This window comes from Molossus molossus, unplaced genomic scaffold (genome assembly GCF_014108415.1).
Source record: "Molossus molossus isolate mMolMol1 unplaced genomic scaffold, mMolMol1.p scaffold_m16_p_8, whole genome shotgun sequence".
Classification (NCBI taxonomy): domain Eukaryota; kingdom Metazoa; phylum Chordata; class Mammalia; order Chiroptera; family Molossidae; genus Molossus; species Molossus molossus.
Window position 1 is genome coordinate 99,642,025 of NW_023425402.1, and position 25,053 is coordinate 99,667,077.

Below are 25,053 nucleotides of genomic sequence, written 5' to 3' on the forward strand. Positions count from 1 at the left end.
AGTGCCCCTTGTTCGTCCTTTTATGGCAGTTGTGCAGGTGGCATGTGAGTTTGGGGGGTTAGGATCTGTGTGTATCAAATCTGAGGTTCATTTCTCTCTTTAAACGAGCCTGGCTTCAGTAATAAATGTTTGCATCTACAGATAACTTGAAAAACAGGTTCATTCGATTATATTTGTTCAGCTCAGTCTCTGGAAAAAATATTTTAAATTCTGGTTTTCAGGGAGAGTTGTACTTATGCAATTTATGTGCTTAACTTGGATCTTTTTCTCATGGCGAGTACAAAGACCAGTTTCCAAGTAACATTAGATGATAGTGATTGTGTCCATCGCCTTCATATCTTTTTATTTCTTCTCTTGGTTTTTATGTCCTTCACAACCAAAATGTAACTGTCTTGGAAACGGGTGACATTTTAATGGACTCGATGGACTGGACTGACGTCAGTGTTTTGTTACTGTTGTGTTACAGTTATGGTCATGCAAGATGTTACCCTTGAGGGCAACTGGATGAAGGCTGCATCATTGAACATTTCCTTCTTCCTTTCTTTTCTCTCTCCCCCTCTATCTTCCCTTGTCTTTCCTTCTCTTTTTTCTTTCTTCCTATTTATTCTAGCTTCTTGAGTCATACTTAACTTCAAAATAAAATAAAAAAACTTGAACCATAACTGTTCTCTGAAAGGCTTGCCTGGGGTCTCTAGTGCCTCACAGATATTCCGAAGAGGTGCTTCGGTTCAGTAAGTGACGACCGAGTATGAAGTCCCATGAGATTCTGTGTGTAACAGAATTGCTTTGTAAATGTGGATGTTCATAAATGCTTCTTGAGTGTCATGGTCTCCAACTCAACTTGCCGATGGGGAAGAATGAGTTTGGATTTTGAGGTCTGTCCCCTCACTCAGCCGTGCCATTTGGCCCTGTCTACTTGCCTGAGCAATCGGGCCTACCCCTGGGCTCTCAAAGAGCAGGAGCGGTAATGTTGGGAGCTGGTGACAGTCTAGGAGCCCTGGGATGTGCCAGACTCATGCCTTCCACTCATTAAACATCTTAAGCCTCAGAACAGCCCATGACAACACAAAAACTAAGCAAGTTTAAACATGGCAAGTTTAAACAATAGTTAATGTCCCTAATTGCAAAATAGTTAACTCCACGAGGGATCTTAATGAAGGCAATGGATCCTCTTTGCTAAACAAATACACAAAAAAATTTCCTTTTGAATTATAATGTAGACAAAAGAAAACTTTGAAATTGTCTAATTGTCCTTCTCCTCTGAGGATAAATACTGGCAATTATCCATAGCCCCTGCAAGTCTTGCTAACTCCTGCTACGTTTAGCATTGAAAGAGCCAAATTTCAGGTCACGAGTGAGAATAATATTTATTGCTGGCAGTGAGCAGGTTTGATTGTTTCAGATTGGTTATGCGCTGAGGTAGGTGGAGAGGACCATAGGAAGTACAATATTAGAGTTAATCATGGTGTAACGTGTCAGGTTGAAGCTTCCGGATGTCTCATCTAAATTGGGCGGAGGGGGCATTCCATGCCAGCACTCGGGGCGACCAGCAGGCTGACCAGCCTGCCTCGGTCTCTCACGGTTACAGAGCAGCTGGGATCCACGGTTCACCGGGAAGATGCGAGGTAAGGAAAGCAGAAGCGTCCTGCCTCAGCCACTGGCCAAGGCGGTCATTGATTCTGCAGATGTGCTCCCAAGACCAGCAGCATCAGCAGCATCAGCAGCATCTGGGGACTTGTTAGCAATTCTCAGACCCCACCGCAGACCCACAGAATCAGAGACCGTAGGCGTGGCGGGGCCAGGCAGTCTGTGTTCCAAGCCTTCCAGGTGATTCTGACACCAACTGAACTTTGAGAACCACGGGCAAGCTTACCTGGCACAATCCTCTCTCCAGGCCTCAGCCGCCGCTGCTTCGACATGGGAGCTTTGCAGTAAACTTTCTATGGCCCTGTCTGAACTCCTGCCCACACCCCCAGCTCCCCTTCTGCAGGCCTGCGACGTGAATTTTCGTAGCTGGCAGTCCAGCAGTCATTGGGAGGCCAGCAGCCACCACGAGCCCCCCCTGGAACCACGGTCCTCAACCTTGACTCGGCACAGAAGCCTCCAGGGGGCTCAGCCGTCCGTGCCCACCTGGGCTCCCAGGCCTGAGCCAGGCGTCTGGCTGCTTGTTGGAAACACAGCTGATGGTGACCGCTTGGCCAGCCCGGGCTGCCACAGCACGACGCTGCAGACTGGGGACATCACTGCCAGACGTTTGTTTTCTCACAGTTGCGCTGGCTGGAAGTCCGAGACCGGGCGAGCGCTTTCTTCCTGGCTGCGGCTGCTGCCTTCGCGTGTCCTCGCGTGGCATTTGCCCTGTGTGAGCAGGGAGAGAGCGAGCCCGGTGTGTCTTCCCCTTCTTACAAGGACGCCAGTCCCATCCGAGCAGGGCCCCATCCTGATGGCCTCATTCAGCCTTAATTACCTCCTTAAAGGCCCTGTCTCCAAATGTAGCCACCTCCGTGATGTAAATCATAGGGCCTCACCTACGACGTGGGGGTCCTGGGGACGCACACCCGTTCATCCACGGCAGCGATGTGAGACTGTTGGACGTGCCTGGAAAAGTGCTGGTTTAGGGTTTGTACTAACATAACACCCGGCGGTTTCCCTTGTCAGGCATTGTGTTTACAACACCATTATGATAACGGATGTATGAAAACGTCGACATAGATGAAAATGTCTGTCTACAACACCTATTTAAATGCAACGTGCATTTTGAATGCCATCAGCACTCATTCTCCTCGCTGAGAAGTGGTTTTGCTCATCCTCAGAGGAACCTGTGCAAATGCAGTCCTGGTGCGGGGTGCACCGATGCAGAGAAGAGTCCCTGCTCTCTACACTGTCCGGTCACAGGGTTTCCAGAGGAGCAACTGGAAGAGGGAAGAAAGCCCCGGGCACCGGCACCCTCCCTTGGCCTGAGCCCGGGTTTGCGGCCCGGCTCCGCTCTGGCCTCCCTGTGATGTCCGACGCCCCGGAGCCTGGACACCAGGGGCCAGCAGCAGACGCCCCGTGAAAGCAGGACTCCTCCGCATGCCAGGCTGCTGAAGAGAAAAGCCAGCCGGTGGTGGCGTCTGAAGTGTGTGGCTGGCTCGGACCCTGTCGGACCGGAGTGCTTTTCCCTCAGGGAAGCTTTCTGCTGCTTCCCCCAGATCAGGACGAGGGGCACACGCTGGTTTGCCCCCCCCCCCGAGGGAAGATATCACATATCAGAGAGCTGCTGCTTCAGAAAGACTTGGGTACGGCTGCAAATCCACACTGAGGCGGGCCTCTGTGCATTAAAATGTTATCTCCAGGGTTCAGGAAGAAATAAACACTGGCGTGGGGTGCAGGATGGGGTTTTCTCCCTTCCCAGGAAGAACTGCTGACGGCGAGGGCCTCTGGGCGTCGTTTTAAATGCTGTGTCACGTGCTCGAGTGGGGCCCGCGTCCCTCTCTTTTTGTTCTTGCCCCTGAGCCCCGTCTTCCACTCTTGTTTATTTTCATGGGACTGGGACCTCCAGTTCTAAGTCTTGACTTCTGTCCTTTTATTTTTTAAAAAGGTACAACAAAAACAAATGTTTGACGAGATGAGGATATGATATGTAAATTTTGACATTTATAGTTGATCTTGGCTTGTTTTTCAGAGGAGCATCAAAAACGAAGCCCCAGTTCAATATTTGTAGAAGTGTCTTAGATGGCCGGCCCCCCAGGTGTGGCCAGACATCTCAGTGGGGTATTCTTCCAGCTGTGGTTTTTGTCTTACTATCCCAGGGATTTTCAGTGTCAAAAAGTATGACACCAAGCCATTGGGATGTTTGGTTTGGCAGAATTACCAATGAAACTACTCCTTCTATCTTAATTCCTTCATAGAGATCCTGAACAAATTCCTACATATATTGATGTGTTGAAGGTCTGTGAAAGAGCTATCAAAATAAAGACTTTGATTAATGTAAAGGGTGAAAAAATGAAAATAAGAGCTCATGAGGTTCCATGGTAAAGTCGATCTAGACTTTCTGACCTGCAATGAATATTCTCCTACCCCTCACCGTAAACGTTTGCCCCTCCCTCCCCTCACTGAATCTTTCCATGGTGGTTCCGATCTTAGGGTCCTTTTTGTTGTTTTGTTTTCTGTTTTGGGCCTCATCTTGTACAGCATAACAGACACGTGATATTTTCCATTCTTTGTTTCATTTTCATATGATTTACACATGAAAGAGAAAGAAATTATTCTTGCCAGATTATTCCTAGTCATCTGGTCGTTCTGTGACTACTAACCTAGATCTAGTGTAGTGTCCAAATGTGTCCACGTATGTAAAGCAGGGTCACAGTCTCGGCTCCAGGGACAGGCACGTCGCGTAAAGAAGTAAAGGGGCACAGGTGTCACACTGAAGGCGGCAGGGACTTCACCGGGTAACAGGAGCAGGCTGAGCCCAGCAGCGCTGCCGGGGGGGGGGGGGGGCCTGGGTTCTCCCTCCTGCATCCTGGTGCCCTCTTCCCAAGCCGCACTGGTATGTGAGATACCCTAACTTTTACAGTTTGGTTCCTCAGTTGAAAGAAATGTAAACCCAGTGTTGACTAACAAGTCTTCGGGTCACCCTCTGCCTGCTCGGCTCAGATCACAGCTTCTGGGGGAGAGTCTTCAGCTTATTCGGGCCTCTCCAGCCCTCGGGGGGCCGGTCAAGCCCCATGAAAGGACTAAACTGTGCAAGCTCCATTATCCCTTCCCGCCGGCGTAGGGACCTCACCCCCTTTTCTCTACTCCCAGGCAGTGCCTCTCTGGCTCCCCATTTCCCTGCCCTTGGCCCCCATCTGCTTACCTCCCAGGGGCCCCGTCCTGAGATATTTGCAGTCCCCACACTCCCTGTGGGCGTTCACCTAGTTGGCCACCCAACCCCCAAGCTGCTGATGCCACCTCTCTTCACGGGAAAAGGACTCTATTGCTTGAGATGTTACAGCTGTTCTCTCTCCCTCTCTCTCTCTCTCTCTCTCTCTCTCTCTCCCTCTCTCCCTCTCTCCCTCTCTCTCCCTCTCTCGCTCTCTCTCCCTCCCTCTCTCTCTCTCTCTCTCTCTCTCTCTCTCTCTCTCTCTCTCTCTCTCTCCTTTACTACCAGTCTTTGCTTTCTCAGGGGCATTCTCAGGCTGCTGGGATGGCGGGGGGGAGGCCGGCCTCAGTAGTTGCTACTCATGAAATAAAACACCAGCACTTCACCGGCCTCTCGTGTCCTTGTGCCGATTCCTTCCCCAGCCTCTCCCGGGGCCACCAAGTCTTCCATTCCCATCGGATCACTCACCTCCAGCCCCTCCTCCACACCCGTCCCCGGATCTGTGACAGACACCTGAAAACCTCTGAACCCACTGTCGGATATCGGCAGATTCTGTTTTTTGGAACCATGTTAAATAGATCCCTTGAAAGTCAATCAGTCAGTTGCTCAGTCAATTGAAGCAAGCAAACCAGGTTCCAGGTTGGGGGACAACTACAAAGAAACTCCCAGTCTTACCCAATTTCCATGGATGCTCAACCAGAACCCCCGTTGCAGCGAATTTGTTCTAATCACCATAACTGCATATGTACTTAAAGCATATGATCTCCTCGGATCATTTAGAACAAGCCATCCTTTTTATTATCTGTATTCTAGGAGCGTAATTTTTGCAGTTGCAGTTATATCAACTTTCATGCTACCACTGTTCCTGGAGTGTATTAGGTCAGGTACTTGGTTGGGATGCAACCCCAAATTATATACCCCTGTGGTCAGATGAGTTCTTTCGTAATCTTCACCACTGCAACCTGGTTTTCAGAACGCGAGTTTGCAGCAAGTGGAGATGAGGTCACTGAAGGAGTAAGAAGCATCATCTTGATGCTAGACATTGGCCAGCTGTCAGACGATGTCCAGAACTTTTGTGGGGAATCTTTCTGCTGAGAATGGATGAGCTAGGTGGCTGGCACAGGTTTGGCCACATAAGGAATAACAGGCCATTTAAAGCAGTTTCCCTGGGCGGCGGCTACAAGCTCCTAGTGTTCTCCTCGGCTCATGGCCGCCTGACTGTAACAGTGAGGCCACATTTAGGATCCGCATGTTCTAGGAGAGTCTCAAGACAGACTGTCTGTGGAGTTAAGAAGTGGGTCATTGTGTCAACACATCATCCAAAGCCAGGAAATCGTATTAGATTCATAGATTAGAGAAGTGTTCTTAAATGTCATAGACTCCAGAGTTTTCATTTTACTAATGCAGAGGGAATCTGGAACCCAAGAGGTTAGCGACTTGTCCCAGACGACAGCTGTCGAGGACAGCTGAGATTCCACACCTCTCCACCCCAGGTCTTAGGACCTTTGCACATGCCATTTTATGAGCAGCAAACGATGGTGTAGATCGAACAAAATCAGTTCAGCTTTGGGGTGATAACCTAACTCCCTGATACTCACAGAGCAGCTTAATCCACTGAGGTTTGCCATTTTGTCCTGTCTTTACTTGTACAGACACTTAAGTGATGTCTTATGTTTGGAGCCACACTGGCGCTGAGCACATGTCCCTGGCTTTGGTGTCCCCGGAATGGTGACCAGTTATCCTGGAAAATACTCAAGGCTCAGATGTGCACAGTCAATCCATAAGTCCCCTAGAAGTAGCAAGACAAACCAAATAGAGCGACCCCTCCCCCAGTCTATTTTTCATGACCCCCTTCTTCCTGTAGGGCTCCTTTGATGTTCACTTTAATCTGATTATACCTGATAAAGATGCTGGGCAGGGAAGTTTATGTTGTGATTTACAGTAACCACACCTTGTAAGGGGCCCTGTCCAGACAACTGGGCAAGAACAGTCATAGTTACCGCCCAGCAGCTCTGCCCAGTGTCTGGGGGCAGAGTAAGAAACATCAAGAAGAGAGCGGCTGACATATACAGAGGAGGGGGCCGCCCCAAAATAGAGAAGGAAACTAAAAGACACTTTAATAAGGGTCATTGTTACAGTAAACACAGTTATTACTGTGGTATGCACAGTATATTGGCAAACAAGATTCTCCAGAAAAAAATCTAGCTTGGGTGGTCACTGTGGGCATAATGCCAAGTATACCAGCAGTCTACACTGCAGGAATTAGAACCACCTGGACGAGCTCTTCTCTCTGCCTGGCTTCCCTAGTTAACCCCTTCTCCTTCAGATGTTGCACATCCCTCCTGCAGGGAAGCCTTCCATGACCACCCAACCCAGGCCTGGTCCCCTCTACATGTCTTACAGCTCCCAGTCACTTACTCGTGTGGTTGATCAGTGTTGGTCTCCCTGACCACACTCCGGGCCTTTGACAACAGAGTGTTGTTGCTGCATCTAAAAGTACGACTTAGTAGGGAGAGCCATTATTTTCCAGAGGACGGCCTCTAAAAATGTCTCTCTTCAACATTTTTTACAGCAGTAATTTGGCATGAGGATGGTTAAGATTCTGAGAACACTTTGGTGGAAGCCGTAGAAAACCTGCTCCTGAGATACATGGAGCCAGTGATCGGAGGGTGGTGCCATTTCTGAGTGTCATCCCACACTCTGCGCAGCACAGGGGCCCAGCTCCCTCGCCCTCCCACCCACCGAGCCCTGCCTCCAGGAATTACTGAGGCCAGCTTCTCAATAAATATTTGAATGAAGAGGTATATATATATGTGTGTTTTCCTGTAGCGGCCTTTGAAGAAGTTCAGCCCAACGTGAGAAAATACTTTCAGGATTAGAACTGCCCTAAAGGGTGATGGACGGACTGTCTGAGCAGGGACCAAATGTCTGGTGACTGACAGTGTCCAAGCAGACTGCGCATGCCGCATGAGTTATTGTAAGTGATCAGTCACACGGCGCATGAGGAGTTCGACTGAGAAACCTCAGAGCATCTTTCCAATACTGACGTGCTGTTATTGTAGGATTTCAGTCCGCGTGTCCCCTACTCAACATAAACTCCATAAAGGCAGGGGTTGTTACCTATTTGGTTCACTGTCATATCTTGAGTGCTTAAGACCTTGCTTGGCATTTCGGAGCTGCTCAATGAATATTTACTGAGTAAACATATATCAGTAGATAACAAATTCAGAATGTGTTTCTGGCATCCAGCAGGTCCAAGTTAAGTATGTATTGCATGGACCTGAATCAAGCCAGGCTGTAAATCAAAAAGACGCTAGAAGTGGGCGGTAGAAAGCTACGGCCAACGTTCTGACTAAGCGTGTGAAGTCGAAATGTTATCAGCATTTCAGACCAGAGATTCTCTAGTTAGTATGAAGCTGTATCCGCCGGGTCCTGGCAAGACACTGAAGTCGCTGAGCGGGTCCCGATGGAGAGTTTAAGGCACCTTCATGCGAGGTGTGGCAAGGGAGCCCACAAGAAATGTGAAGCTCCAAGAGGCTATAGCAGTGGCAGGAAGCTTAGCCATCATCCTCGAGCACAGTCCCCAGGGACCCCCAAGGGACAAGGGAACAGCCATCGAGAGAGCCCAGTGAGTGGGAACCATGGAGGCCGGGCCACCTTGGATGCGCCCCTTCATCCCAGGGAACAGGGAGAAGTGCCCGTTTCCCTCTGCTCTTGCTTCATCATATCGTGTCTCCCATTAGCCAAATTCACGGGAAGCCAGCCAGCAGGGGCCAGGGCCAGCAGACCTGGGCAAGGCGGGCAGAGGAAGACGGGGGTCAGCACGGTGGGAATAGCCATCCCACGGATGTATTCTGTTCACCTACTTTCATTACACAAATAATACATACTCATTCAAGAAAATGTTGAGCCTGGGTCACAGCGAGGGAACTCCCCCATAACCCCACCTCTGCACCCTCTACAGTGAACGTTTGGGCTTTTTCTCCTTCCCTCTCTCTTGTGTACTTTCCTACACTTGTAAAGGATTCCAACATTTTTATTCAGAATAAACCAAAATAAATTTGGTTGCACTTGTTTCTTGGCCTAATTAAGACGAGGCTGGAGGCTGACACAGCTCCATTTCCTTCCCTTTGTTCTGCGAAGGTAAACAAGTTACTTCATGCACCTCTGTGGGAACGAGGGATTAGGCAAGCGTTCGGACTCGCAGAAACCCTCGGCAAGTCTGCTTCTCAGCTGGGAGACCGAGTAATTAAATATAAGATGAAAGACGAGTCCAGCAGAGCTCACTCGCCAAGACTGCAAAAGGAAATACAAGTGAAGGCAGCTCGCTTAGCTGGATTTCAATGTCAACATACAGTTTCTGTCCCCTTGCGGTGGTGCTGGAAGGGCAGTTTGAACGTCGGGGGCAAGACAGTTTAGGAAAATAGAGCAAGTGCTTACGTCCACAGTTCCTGTGCGGGCAGCGTCCCACACGGCCTCTGAGCACTCATCACACTTGTCATTATTTACCGGACACTTGTCCAGCCTGCTCAGCAGGAGGTTCCAGAAGGCAAAGCCCATGTCCGTCCCCTGAGCCCAACACGGAGCCTGGCGCCGAGCAGGTCCCCAGGTAGCGAGGGTGGCAGAGTGGCTGGTGTTCTTAGCGTCGAGGGAAAGCCAGTGGGCGCCAGAATTCTGAAAAGGACGGGTGTTTAAGACCATTGTCATAATGTGCCTTAGGTCAGCGGCCCCTGTCACCTTCTGTAGTTAACAATCAAAAACCTGGGAAGTATTAAGCCATCTCTGCTCCTTCAGAGAAAGTAAGTTCTGCGTTCCTGGAGTGGGGTCTCTGGTGGGCCTTTTACAAACTTCTGCCTGAAGGGCATCGTCCTCATGACCTGGTTCCAGAGGCCGCAGGAATAGGGACTCGAACCCCTGTGGTTCTGCACGTTAGACAGCCTCCCTGGGAGAAATCCATTTGTCTTGGATCACACGCCTACAGGGTAAGCTGTCAGCTGCTGCGCTGTTGAAAGTGGCCTTGGGGTGGGGGGAAGAATACGGAGGGTGGCCACCCTAAAGGATGACAGTCGCTGTGGGAAAGATTCAGAACAGCTCAGAGACTGACTCATAGCTGCTCTGAGTGTTTTGTGGGTGTCTCCCCTGCAAGCTTACGTGGTCACCACCACTGCTTCTGTAACTGTCTCTATACCCACCCTCGAGGGTCTACAGAGCAGGGCTGCTGCTGGCGAGGTGGACTGAGCCCCCCTCCACTTGATCACCGGGGGGCTGTGGGGGGAGGCTGGCCAAGAGGGCTTGTCCTCTCCGCTGCCACATGCGAACTGGAGGCCCTGGCCAGGTAGCTCAGTTAGAGTGTTGTCCCTATATGTCAAGGTTGCAGATTAGATCCCTGGTCTGGGCACAAACAAGAATCAACCAGTGAATGCATAAATAAGTAGAACAACAAGTCACTGTTTCTTTCTCTCTCTCAAAATCAATCCATTGAAAAAGAAAAAAAAAGTGAAATGGCTTTGCAAGCTCACATAAAGATTATGAACCTCCATGTGGCACTCAGAATCTATAATGAATATTTTTTATAATAGGTTGTTACTGATTTTTTTAGAGAGAGGAAGGGAGAGAGAGATAGAAACATAGATGTGAGAAACATCAATCAGCTGCCTCCTGCACGCCCCCTGCTGGGCATCGAGCCCACAACCCAGGCATGTGTCCTGACCGGAAAGTGAACTGGGACCTCTCAGTTCACGGGAGGATGCTCAGTCCACTGAGCTACACTGGCCGAGCTATAATAGATTTTCATTTGAATTGGTATTTTGGAAAATACTGCTGCAGGATTTCAGCAGAATGTCCAAGCCCCTTCTACAAGTTTAAATATATTTTTAAAAGAGTGTTTTCAAAGTATAGACTGTGTTGCATGCCTTTCGTTATGAATGGATTGGATGTGTGTTATCTCCTAGGGAAAAAAATGTGTCTGGAAACAGACTGCATTCTTAGAGGGATAATTAGTTCATTGTGCTCAGCACAGCGAGTCCTCCCTGGTGTCCTTAGAGATGGGACTGATCTAGTATTGAAAGCAGGAGACTATTTGTAACATATTGCTTGCTTGATATCTAAAAATTGTTCAGTTCAGAAATAACTAAGACTTGATTTCATTGTCTCTGGACACTAAAGACCAAAATATCCTAATAAAAGCACAGAGCAAAAAAATAGAGCCAGCGATTGTCCTAGGGGCAGAGACACTGGCCCATGGAGGGATCCTGGGACCTTCAGAGTCTAGAGACGGAGAATGTGCTTTTCCGGGCCAGCTCTCTGGGTTTCACGGCGGAGATACAGGGTGGGAATCATGCCTGATTGCAAGGTAAGGGCGGGCCATGGAAAAAATTTGTGAATGATGGGCTGTGCGTGTTTGTTTTCTAAAATTCTTACGACCATGCCTCAGTATTGACATTTTAGTGTTGCTGGGGCTGAGGAATTATATTTTCAGCTCGATAACTTCAGTCCTGGTAACTATTTAGTATTTAGAGTTTGGTTTCCATTGTTAGATTCAGCTCTCCAGGACTGACAAAAAAATATATATTTTTGTTTCATCTCTCCTATACTTAAGTGCTTTTGTCTGCCTTAGACCTATGTCTTTTGCTGAGAGTAAACACTTTTTAAGTTTGTGAAGTCAGACTCACTGTTCAAATTATTTCACTTTGAAAATAGTCCTTTAGGGGAAAAAAAAAAAGATTAGCTTTTTTTTGTTCGTTTAACAAAATGTATAGTTGGCTTCGTGTAACGATAAGGCAGAATTTATAGTTGGTAACATCTTCTAGGTTTACAGTAGAATGTCCAGAGAGTGTAGGTAGATTTTTAATAAACAACACTGCAATGCAGAGGGTGTTAGGATATTAATTCTTAGGAGAATTAGGAGGAAGGTCAGTGTGTGCTCCTACAGGACATCAGTGGTGGGGTGGGGGATGGACACCTCTTGGCATGCAATTGACTTTAATATTTATCGTTTACTCCAGGGCATGCGTTTAGAAAATGTAATTGTATGCCTTTTTCTTTTGAAGAAAAACGTTCTGATAGACTAAAAAAATTAAGACTGTTTTGTCAATGGCCTGAGCTTTAGAAAACAGTTGGTTTTGCCACTTGTCTTGGGACATGTGTCCCATCAGCAATGTCTTAAATCTCAAGATAAATAGGTTGACCCCTCCCCCAGCATTTAAATTATTATGCTTCATGTATAAAATATGGGTCGTGTTTTGAACTGCTCATTATACCGTCGAGTGCCTTTGTATCTGAAAATGTCAGATTATTTTCTATATCGGCCTTATGCAATATTGATTGTAGGAGGTGAAGTCTGAGCCGGAGTCGGAGAGTGTATGCTGCCTTCCCTCTTTCCCTGGGCCGTTCTTCCACCTTCATTGCACAGCCTCTTGGAGCTGTTGCCTGGCTGCAGAGTCAGCAAAGTGTCTCAATTAGGTCAGCCCTGGTCAAGGCCCGAGAACCACAGGCTGTTTGTGCTTCGGCCCCTCGCCTCCCCGCCCCCCAGACAAGCCCGTTCGGCCTCCTTCCCGAAAGACCTGAAAGTTCTCAGGAGGAATTCTCACTCCTGGGACAGTGACTCCATCGCCTCCCCAGGGATCATTAGAGTTTTAACTGATGGACTTTACCTGAAGCCAGAGTTGGTTTCTCTTCGTGGAATTCCAGGCCTAACGGCAGATTTCTGGGAAGGGATGTTTTTCCATGGTGGGGCCCTCTGGTCCTCCTCCAATTAGGCCACAGGCCGGCCTGCACTTAGCTTGCTGGCTGGACTGTGTCCCGCTGGCTGCAGACATGTCCTGTGGGTGCTGGGTCCCTCTCCTGCTTCCTGATCGTGGAACCGGTGCTGCGAGGGCGGTCACGGGAGCCGCTTTCCAGTAAGAGTATCCTCTTCACCTCGCGAGGCACAAATGTGAGTTTTATCTGTGGCCAATCTCACTATCGTTCAAAACCAGGTTTTGCTGAGCAAAAACAATCTTTCCACCTACGGCGAACACTGGCAAATCCATTGTGCAGCAGGGAGCCGTGTCCCAGCCTTTCCCTGCCCCGGGTGCATGCGGCCGTGCACACAAGTCCGGGCCAGACAGCCCGACCCCTTCCACAGGGGCTGACACTCCCGTGTGACCCACGCGTGGGACGTGAGATGGGAAGGACGAGAAGGAAACCATGCAGAGCTAGGGTGACAGGGGCCCTGAGAAAACACTGAGGCCAGAAGGCTCCTCCGTGCTCAGGTGTGCAGGAGCCTCCGATGTGGCTCAAGAAATGTAACTGCTTTGCCTTGACCCCCTCGCTGCTCTTCCATGTCTGCAGTGTCCCTCCCAGGGCCCGGGGCACCATTCAATTGTTTGTTCATTCAGCAAATACTTGAGACTGGAAGAAATATAAAGGCAACATTTGAAAAGTGTGTGAGTGTGAGTGTGAGTGTGTGTGAGTGTGTGTGTGTTCCTTGCTCTAAGAAGCTTCTAATTGAAAAAACTAGATTCAAAATGTAGTGTCCTCTCCAAGACTATGGGTGCGATACAGGTGGTTTCAGTTACTTGCAGTTGATGTGACAGGACTTCACTGATACCAGTTGATGATTTCACTAGAGCAAGAATTGCAGGTGAACTCACAAGTGACTGACCCCGGGGACCACGTATGGCTTGTGCTGTCGCCTCACAGCTATCCTTCAAAGCCAAGGCACCAAGGATTGTAGCTGACAGAGTGCCCAGCACCCACACACCAAGCAGCTTTGCTGGTTTTGTTCACTTGTGATATACACAGCATCTCTCAGAAGTGGCTTTCCAAAATAATGTTTCTTTGCAAAAACATCCGAGTGCTGTACAATAATACTTTATGGAAACTTAAAAGTAGTTAAGTTGTGGTACCAATGAGCCAAGAAGCCAGCAGCCTCTTTGTTTACCTGGTCTAAGAACTGAGATCTTTGTATCTTCCACACGGACATCGAATCTACAGGATGGGAAGATTTCCTTCTCCCCAGGCTGACAATCCAGGGCAGGAGAGAGACAGTTAGGCAAGAATTCAATATGAGACCACATGATACTCACTGTACATGCAACAAATGGAAAGAGCAGTGGGCTGGAGTTGTTAAGATCAAATGGAGCTTGTAAGATCTGAGTTGACTCTGAAGTAGAAATTTCAGCATCCATAAGGTAGTGATTTCCATCAAACTGTTAAATTGTATTGCAGAGAAATCACTGCAATAAGTTGTCTTATGAAGTGGCTAGTAAATTTCTATCCAGATGGCTTACTGAAATAGCCCTATATATGTTCGGCCTTATTTGAAGGAAATAGGCATTAAAACAAATTATCCTATTATGTTGTTAGTTTAGAATCACTTAATAGGCACGATCGAAATGGCTATAGTAGAGATGATCAGCTAATGTTGTTTTCCATAACCACAAATGAATGGTTTAAATGGAACTTCTGTTTAAAGGATTTTTTATTCTTAGTTGAGTTTTAGATGTCTATCTGTGGCCATAATCCATATTTTGAGTTGTAGCTCCCTGGTCCCCTGGTATCTGTTTTCAATAACATTTTTGTACTTCTGAAAACCTGCATCTAAGGAACTCAATATCTCTTTCCAGTGTGAACCCTTGGACTCTTTATACTAAAACAGATACAGTACTTTAAGATGAACAGGTGGGTTTAGGGCAGCGGTTCTCAACCTGTGGGCTGTGACCCCTTTGGGGGTCGAATGACCCTTTCACAGGGGTCGCCTAAGACCATCGGAAAACACATATTTCTGATGGTCTTAGGCACCGAGACACCGCTCCTCCATCCGTCTCCAGGCGGGTCCGCCCACGTGCAGATACGCCACACACAACATGAGGAGATGTTTTAAAGGGTCGGGCATTAGGAAGGCTGAGAACCACTGGTTTAGAGAAATTGAAACCCAAAATAATTCAAAGATCTCTCCTACTAAAGTTGGGAGTTAATCATTCTGTCTTTACTTCTTAGTATTTGAGAATATAAAATCACAGAATGTAACTGTTTTTCGAAGAAATGCCCATACATTTACATTGTAGGTATTTGTCATCGGACAGATTATTAAATGCTGTTTCTGAAAAAGTCAAGCTTCGGGGTATTCCTGGTTCACTTTGCTTACTTAGAACTGTGTTAAATGTCTTGTTAATGAAAACTAAGTATCCAAACTTTTTCCAACTGTGTTATTCACCGCCTTGCCCCCACACCCCCAAACTTCTGTGTGAAAAAGTTTAATAAAGATGTGTCCATTTACTCAGAATCAAACTTATAATTCGGGAAGTGAACTTGGAAACATCCGAAGATCTGGGTTCTTTTGTGATTTAACGAGAATGGTGGCGGGGCCGGGAAGGTGCAGCTTCAGGCCACGTGGGCTGTTTGATGTCCACAGAGACTGGCAGGCACAGGGCGCAGCTCCCAGACGTGTGCGTTTTCAGCTTACCCACAGTGGTGTCTATTGTCCTGTTTCTCAATTGAATGATGTCATGTTTCATTTAAGGCTCTTAGTGATGCTGAAGTCTGTGGTCTGCGCACTGGGGGAAAAGGCAGTGAGAAAGTTGCTAATCAGGTTTTTGTAAAGCCTTTGTGTGTCGGGTTTTGAGAGATAAAAGCTGACTCATGCAATATTTCCACGGAAGGAGCTGCACAGACTAGTAAAAGCTTCTTGTTTTACCTGCTTGAGCCTCCAGTGAGGTCACTGCATCAGCTGAAGGCAGACGATGTGGCTTAGCCTGGGAGAGCACAGGTAGGTGCCAATGCGACTGTGCTCCAAGGACGCAGTGCCCCAGCAGAGTTGTCGCTTCCCGCTGGAGCAGAGGGAGCCCGTCCACTGCGGTGGGACGCTGTCGCAGGGGGTTTCTCCACAGTGCTGGCAGGGACAGCAGCTTGCCTGGGTGCATTACCGCTGTTCTATTATACATGCGGTCATAGGGGCAGGAGTCATTCAACAATGGGATTAGTCTGGAAGGAGATTCTTTCTTCCTCCCTCTGAACTGCAGTGGATCTCAAATGGGTGTTGCCTTGTGTTGGTTTGGTTTGGATCATTCCTTAAAGTTAGGTGGAAATCGCCAAAGAGCTGATGTTTGTGATTCTGGGGAGACAACGGGAATCTGAAGTTGCCATGCATCGAATCCTCAGCATTTTAATGTGCTTTCTTGGTGAGGGTCATGCAGGCTTAGCTGGGGGGACAAAACAAACGTTCGCAAACTTTAGGGTTAGCAACTGTAGTAATAAAATGAATTTGAGTCCAGTGGTAGCCAACCTTGACTAAGTAAATGCAGTCTCCATTTTGAGTGTTTATTGGTAAGAAACAATTTTGTTAGGAGGAATAACTGAGGAGAAGGAGGCATGGATTATATTCAAGGCTTTTGCTCATTGGAATCTGATTTTATTTTGTTTTATTATTTCAATTTAGTGATACTAATATATTTTAAAGATGTATATATTCAGCATTCCTTTTCCTTAATCATACTGAATGTAAAAAATCAGTTATCTTAATTTAAAACATTTAAATATTTGCTACAAATTGAGGCTGTGATTTGAATTTCTTTAATAACTTTTTCAGATTATAAAAATGATACACTTGCTGAAGAAAAGTGATATTTACAGATACATAGCAAAGTAAAAGCATCTATTCTCTTACTTGGTAATAAGAACCAATGTCAAAATTTTATTACGTAGCCTTTTGATCTTTTTCTAATGTGGATAATAAATAAGTGGAATTTTAAATTCAAAATTGGGATCGCATTGTACGTATGCTTTATAAACCACCCATTTACTCAACTGTGTATTATGACCATTTTCTACACCATTAAACATCTGAAAGGACATGGCATTTCACAGTTTCATATTGGCCCTTTCAGATGGATTTATTTACTCAGATCTCTATTGTTAGACACTTGGAATTCGCTTCCTCCTTTTTCGCTAAGAAAATGTTTGGTGTACTTTATGACTCGATTTATTTGCTCAGAGTGCTATTGTTAGTCACTTGGGTTTCTCCTCTTCTTCCTCCTTTTTAAAAGAAACTGTGATTTAGCCTCATGCCTCCCCTCTCAGCTGTGCAGAGACGTTTGTCCACTGAGGGTGCTCAGCTGTGCAGAGACGTTTGTCGGCTGAGGTGGAGCCTACATCACTCTCATTGTTTCGTTCCCAGCCTCAGTCTGCCGTTGCCACACTCACAGGAAGGTGATGTTCAAAGTGAAGCTGGCGTGTAGATTATTGTTTAATCCAAACTAAAAACAGAGCTTTGCAGCCTTTGGAAAGTCAACGGCATACGTTTCATCATCCAAGACCTGGCATTAGCAGGAGGTAGAAGAAAATTGCTGTTTTGTGGGCGCTGCCTGTGCTGTGAGGGCAGCTAGGACAATAGATGCAGTTGTAGCTTTATAATGTGGTTATTTCAGGGTGAGAGTCACACCCTGGGGGCTGGATGGGATCTGGGGAGTCATATTGCCCAACTGCCTAACTTACATGCAAGGAAACCAGAAACCCAAAGGTTGCACTACAAACATGGATGGCACAGAGCCAGGGCAGAAATGCAAATTCTCTGTCCACAGGAGACCGTGTTATATCACAGCCTGAGCTCTGGCTGGTCCTCTGAGCTCTTTCTACACACACAGTTGGCCGCATAGACATTCCTTGGCTCACACACACCTTCTGTGTGGGTCCTTTTGGCCATGTCGGTTCTGTGGGCTTTCCACAGGTAGCTCCTACTTGGTCCTTCATTTCCTGATCTCTGAGCCCCTTTTTTTGCCCTCCTGTTGTATGAATCTATACCGAAGTACGAGGAAAAATGGACTAGAACTCAGAAACCACAGACTCTGATTCACAGGTCAACTTCTACCACAATGTTGCCCAACCTCTCTGTTTATTATGTTCCATCTATAAAATTTGTGAAAGTAATGACACATGAATTCATTTCGAGGCTTGGTTTTGTTTGTTTGCTTGTTTTTTGTTTGTTTGCTTGTGTTTTTGTTTGTAACGGTAGTTCTGATACAGTGTTATAACAGACTGTTTGGGTTACCCTTTGCTGCATAACAAATCACTCCAAAACCTCGTGGCTTGACATGGTAGCAGTCATTTATAATCTCTCAAGGCTCCTTGGCATCTGGAGTTCAGGAGAGGCTCCACTAAGTGGTTTTGACTCAGGGACCCATGAAGTTGTCGTGAGAAATGACAGGGCTGTCATCCCAAAGGCTCCTCACCCACGTCTGGTGCCTGCGGGAAATGCTGGTGTTCCTTGAGCATCTCTCTCCACATCTGTGTGGCCTCACCGCCTGGTGCCTCCAGTGCATCAGCTTCAGGATAACTGGGCTTTGTAATGTGATGGCCCAGAGCATGTCCGACCCCGCGACCACCAGGTGCCTCTGTCTTCACGCTCTGCCATACTCCAGGGCGGCGATTTTCAACCCGTGCAACTGAACGTTTCCATGCAATACCTGCCGTCTAGTCAGGGGCACTGACCTCTTTCCCCGTAGACTGCCAAATACAAAAATGACAACAGCCAACACAACAATAGCCATCCGGTGTGAATGAATAAAAATTATACCTTTTTTTCTTGTCAGATCAACAAAAAATGTGTTTTATGGTGTGCTATGGAATTTTAGTGGTTAATGTATGTGAGCCATGAGGTGGAAAATGACTGCTCTAGGGCATTGGTGTTATGTCCGTGTCCTGGGCAAGGTCCCTGCCGTTTCTAGGTTGCAGTGGGAGGAAGGACAGCTGGAGGAACAACGTCTAATGCTTGAGAAACAGACCCCCAGAGAGACACATGTCCTTTCCATATGGCCATATCGAACGGCAGGGAGGCTGGGCAGTGTGTTCAACTGAAACTACTTACTAAAGACGAAAGGGCCTGGGTTTTGGTGGACAACAGTTCCCTCTAAAAGTGAAAACACAGCCCATAGTTTAGCTTTAATCCCACCCCATAATCTCCTTCACCTCCCACACTAAACCACCAGATAAGAACAGCTGCATTTGTATAAAAAGCCAGAAGGGAATTCCCTAAGGTCCTCTTTAACCGAAATGCATGCCTGTGCCCTGCATCAGGGACTTGAGTCCCCGCTTGGCTAAGGCCATTTATCTAATACATTAGCTGTATTAACTGTCTTGTTTAATCCCTACTTAGCCTTGGTGGCTCTTGTACCTCTTAGTTCCCACGCATGCGCATAGGGGTCAATTAGAAATTATCTGAATACTTTGTTCTTTATTCACCTCTTGTTTTAACAAGAGCATTTTTGCAAAATGTCTTTCTTATTCTTGATCTTCTTCGAATACTTGCTTGGAGGCAGGCTAGTGTGAAGCTAGGAAAATCCCTTTGCAAGTGGAATGGGGAAACTGAGACTGGTGACTGAGCAAACTGGCTGATCCAGAAGGTCCCCAGGGAGAAAGCCCTAGGGGGCCTAGCAACGAGCAAGACTGGTACCAGGCCTCCCCGCAGTGCGACCCGTCTTCCCCGGCACCTTGCTGCTCGTGCAGGTCACACCCTGAGCTCTCTTATCGCGGGTCCTGGGGTTTGGACCCCTGACCTTTCCTCCCTGGAGTTAACACCTCAGCCTCAGTTCTCTTTCTGCTCCAGGCCCAGACGAGCAGCAAGTCCAGGCGGGCAACACCAGGACTGGCTGCAGTGACTTTTGACCCCCTGTTCTGGCACACACCAGTCAGTGCAGACTGTGCCCCTGGAAGGACACACCTGGAAAAACGTTCTTTTGAGATCCTCCCCCAAGACCTCCCCTAAACTGCCAGCCTTTAAAACCCCTCAAAACGAAGGTCCCAGGAGCACACCCACGCTCATCCCGTGCCCTCTTCTTCCCCCACAGGCCTGCGTCTCCTAAACTCTAAGGGTCCCCATGAGACTTGCAACCAGGGGAGCAGCAGGCAGCAGCACTTCGTCCTGAGCTAACCCCCGACCTGTCTCCAAGGCCCCTCCTCTCTGACTTCTCACTGAGCCAAAGAGCCCTGCCTAGGCTCTCCTGCTGCTGCTTGTATCCTCGGTCCTTCCTTATTTCACCGCTCCAGCTCTACTAAACATATTCTCAAAACCTCCTGGACTCATATTGCGCAATCTTTCCTGCAGGAAGTCGAGAACCCACACACTGCAGGCCAGCCCGAGGCAGACCCACTCCAGGCGTGTGCCCCGTGCAGCTTCGCCGAGTCTTCAGTGCAACAAGACTTGTTTTAACTGCTCGTTTTGGAAATGTTCTTAATTTACAGAAAAGTTGCCAAGATAAATCCAGAGTTCCTCTGTGCTCTTCATGCAGCTGCCCCTAACGTAAACATCTTGCATAACCGTAGAACATCGGTCAAACTAACAAATTAACGTGGTAGCAAGATTTTTGACTTCATCACCAAACAGCTACAAAATTAGCGTGAAAATCGTGTTTCCCGGATTGAACACTCTGAGCTTTAAGGAACATGTGGAATTGTAGTCCTGGCCCTGCAATTAACGCAAGAGTCTTGTTGGTATCTTAGAAAGCCAAGAGGTGTTGTGACCTGGGGGCTTTTATCTACCGAGCTGTCCGCAAGCTCAGAGCTGTTAGGGGAGAAAGTTTCTCTTCAAATACCTGATGCTGTCTTTGAAATACATAAATGTGTATATTTCTTATAACTTTGACTCTTAAAAGATGTTTGGGTTTCTTTGTTTTAAATCACGAAGTTGGTTGTTTACACTTTGATTGAGGCTGTAGCAAGGACTGGCTCTGTTCTAAGTGAACTTTGCTGACCACTAGGATAACTTCTTGCTTACATTTTAGTCTCTCTCATGCCTTCCCTCTTTGAGCAACTTGCAGGCAGTATGACAAGGAGCCACAAATTTTAATCATTTGATGGTCTTGAGCACAACACAGTCTCTTGATTGTCCTGATTTCCTGCCAAGGAACTCACTTACGTGTCTGTAGTCTAGAATAGCAATGAGCAGAATCTGGAGATCCTGAGCAGTTCTCAGCTGCTGTGCAGGGTTCTGCCTCGCCGTGCAAAGCCGTCCTGGGGGGTGACAGGAAGTGGTCAGTGCGCACCCATCATCCCCTTCGACGTGTAAACATGGTCACAGGAAGCTTGGGCTTTCCTTGCCATGGAAAGTTCGGCCTCAACCCTAAATCAGCCCAAGAGACGAGTCAGAGCCCAAAAGGGCTGTTTTTGATTCTGGCAGGGATATTTCAAAGGAGAGCAATTAAAATAATGGAAGTTTGAAGAGGAAACATAGACAAGCCAAGGAGTTAAGGCTTTCACTGAGGAAAAATGAGAGAGAGGCTCGTCGTGAAGTGAACTGTACAAAAGTGTATCTACATCGTAGCTGTGTAGCCATTTCTTTAAATCGAAGACGCACGAGGAGGAATATTTTATTCTGATGGCTTTGGGGCTGATGGCTTTGGGGCTGATGGCTGGTGGGGCTGATGGCTTTGGGGCTGATGGCTGATGGGGCTGATGAGAATCATCAGGACTCCAGCGCCCCTCTGCCTGGGCTTCCACCACCAACAGCTGTGGGTTAGCAAAGCAGAAGGACCAGGATACTCAAGGAGGGTAGAACCAACTTATTTTAGGGTGTTCATGATCAAAACACCCACTCACACTGACGGGGCCATCAGCAATGTTTGGCAAGTTTGCAGAAGATGCTATATCACTAGCCCCGCGTGTGGGGTTTGGTAAGAGAGAAAGAGAGGCTGTGAAAAGGAAAGCAAAGCAAAGCATAAAATTACCCACATGGTAATACAACCTGCCAACATCTTTCACTCAAGGAAGAGGGAAAAGCGTTCCTGCTCTATAGTTTTCTAGCTCGTGTTTCAGTTTATCATGGGAAATCAGTAACCCCAGGAGCTAGCATGCTGGGATTGTCGCCCAACACTATTTTTGCCAATCTGTAACAATATTGTGTGCTAATAAGTGGAGCTTAAGCAAAAAGACAAACTCAATCATATACACCTCTCCATTATTATTGAAACAAAGATTGATAAGGAAACAAATTTAAATCTTACAGAATTACCTAGAATATTTCTCGATCAGCTTTGTGCATCTGAAACATAAAGCAAGCCACATATATAATTTGCAGTTTTCTAGTAGCCACATTAAAACGAGTAAAATGAAACCAGTGAAGAGAATATTAAGGAGATATTTCATTTAGCACACTATTCCAAGATAGTATTTCAACATGTAATTAATATAAAAATTATTAGTGAGGTATTTTATAGTTTCTGCTGCATAGCATACTAATTCTTTGAAATCTAGTATATTTTTACACTTAAAGCACATTGTAATTCAGACTGGTTGCATGTCAAGTGCTTAATAGCCACATTAATGGCTACTGGCTGCTGTGTTGGTCAGTGCAGCTCCAGAAATACATATTAAAAATTGGTGAATGGCATTAGGAAGAATAGGCCAGACAGGGTGAAAATCTTAAATTATTTTCAAGTAGGTGAGAACAAGACTAGACAGTTTTTATGAGGTATCTTGCCTTACGTGAGAAAGCTATAATTATCTTCTAAGCAATGAATTAACCTGAAAAATGTTATCCATTAGCAAATGCAGCCTCATATTATATGCCATTATACAACCTAGCTTTTAATGTTTCACTTCTGTCATTGGTAATTTTGGAAGGTGTTTAATTTGGGGCAGTATGCTTGGCTAAATACTACAGCTACCAAATATCTCATAGTTGGTGTTATGAAATGCCTGGTTGGCAGTCTGAAGAACAGGTTTGTCAGTCCAGTGGCCTAGAATACTATTGGCCCTCGAACAATGCAGGGATTAGGGGCTCTGACCCCAGCCCCGTTGTCTGCATTTAACTTTTGACTCCCCAGAAATTTAAGTTGTCCCTCAGTATCTTCGGGGGATTGGTTCCAGGACCCCATGGATACCCAAATCCCCAGATTCTCAAGGCCCCTATATAAAATGACATAGATCAATGCATACAGTTGGCCCCCTGTATCTGCAGAGTCCTGATCAAAAACAGTACAGGTATTTATTGAAAATTACCTGCATACAAGTGGACCTGCACAGTTCAAACCTCTGGTGTTTGAGGACCAGCTAGACATGGCCTGGTATTGTAACATGTGAACCTCTCCTCGGAACAGGGCCCCATTCATGCTGCTATTTGACTCTGCTTAAAGTGACCCCTGTTGACCTGAGTTTCAGATCCCACTTCGCCCTACCTTTGGAAGTGTAAAGGCACTGTCATCCCCAGCAGGCCAACATGGACCCCTCTGAAAACACTGGCAATATTTGGTTCTTCTTTCATCCCTTAGTCCCAATATTGACTGGCTAACTGAAAGGAAGTAAAAAAAATGAGTCTCTATTGTGTTCATTTTTCACCATTTCTGATAATGAGCGTTTGGCAAGAGTTGTATACCTATTCAATATAATTTTCTGTACTGGAGAGAGGGTTGATTTTTGTCGAGTCAGAAAACCAGAACTTGCCCTGGAAAGCAGTATATCAGATCTAGGGAGGTAGGTTGATCAAGAGCCTGCCAGGGGCCCCAGCTTTCGTATACAGTATATCCCACTTCCGTTTCGTCCTAACTCATAGCCTCATTCGACCCTTGGGACCTTAAAGAATCCTCATATACTTTCCAAGTTAATGCCCGGTTGTGAAAGTGAAATCAACCTCACTGGTTATGGTTATGGTGGATGCCAAAAGGAAGAAAACCTTGTTGTGTCTGCTCCTACTCTGAACGGCCCAGGGCTTTCTTAACCCCAATCCCAAATGTGGGCAAGCATACCTCAGTGCCTGGCTGCTGCTTGGATTTTTGCCACAAGTTGGATCATGCTTTTTAGGGCAAGTGCATTTTAACTACAATAACCAGTCCATGTTCTATAGATCATAAAGTTGTTATAAGGTAAGCAGAAAGAATATTGCAAAAGCTTTAAAAATTTCCCGCAAACTTATACCATGTGGTAGTGGTTATGCTGATAAATTACTCATTTCCTACACATTTCTTACCATTCTTCCTTGTTGGCCCATATTAGTTCCTTTATTCTATATTCAGTCATTTTAATATTTGTATTTTAAGTTATCACTAATATTTGCTACGGATATAAATTCTCTAGAAAAAGTCAGAATATTGAAGGATGCAGACTTGATGGATTCTTTTTTTTTTTTTTAATCCTCACCTGAGGATATTTTTCCATTTTTTGTACAGATAGAGTGGGAGGGAGAGAGAGAGAGAGAAACATCGACGTGAAGGGACACATTGAGTGGCTGCCACCTGCACAACCAACCAGGGCCGGGGACAAACTGCAACTGAAGTATGTGCCCTTAGCGGGAACCGAACCCGGGTCTCTCCGGACCGTAGGCCGACGCTCTAACCGCTGAGCCAAACTGGCCAGGGCAATGGATTTTTTATATTCTAGAAATATTAGTACCAGCTGTTTGATGACGCTTGTTATAGAGTAAACCCAAATTCATGTTCCTCTTGAAAAAGGATCATTACTCTATATTCTCGTCATTGTGTCTGTCTTGTCTTAACCTCCCAAGCGTAAGTGTTACTCTTCTAATTTTCTAAACGAAACCCATAAACACGGATTTTGGCGGTAAGGCAATCTACCTCAGTGAAGCAAACTTCTTCATAAATCACACTTTATTGTATGGCATTTTGTTTTCATAAACCTGAGATCTCATCAGGGGGGCAAATGTTGACCCTGCCTTACAAATGAAGAAGTTCGGAACTTGGTGTTTCACCAAAATAGCTTCTGAAAGGTTGAATTTCACGTAGGGCCTTTATGGACCCAAGGTTTCAGCGCTATGGGTGTTAAATGGCCTTGACTTCCCAGATAGTCTTTTCTCATGCCCTCTTCTAAAAACAAACAGCCTGTTTCTTTTCAAATACATCATTTTCTCTTAAATGAATTCTTATATTTATTTACTATTTAATTATATGATTGCACTGTCATGTCATCTAACTTTAAATATACTTTGTAACAGCGTAACTCTATATATACCACAACGTCAGCTTTCAAGTAGAGATTTGGAGACATGTTGTGGTAAGAGTGTGAGTTTGAAAGGGGGTGTGGGTCTTAAAATTAGGATTTTTCTTGCCCAGAATTAGAGACATATTATCCATGAGACACTTTCTCTAATGCTGTGTGCTAGTAAAATGTACATCGTCAGCATCCGTTAAGTAGTGGTGGTTCCGGAATGGAGGCTTCAAATTGTGTGGAATTACGGTGGAACACCCCAAATGAAGAACAGTGTTTCGCAAAATTCCATAAGAATCACATAG

General features: G+C 46.4%; 1 protein-coding gene across 1 annotated transcript in view; it reads left to right on the forward strand.

Annotated features, from left to right (window-relative positions):
• Positions 1-25,053, forward strand: part of PLEKHG1 (pleckstrin homology and RhoGEF domain containing G1) — a 211,446-nt gene that overhangs the window by 94,573 nt on the left and 91,820 nt on the right. The window lies entirely within an intron of this gene.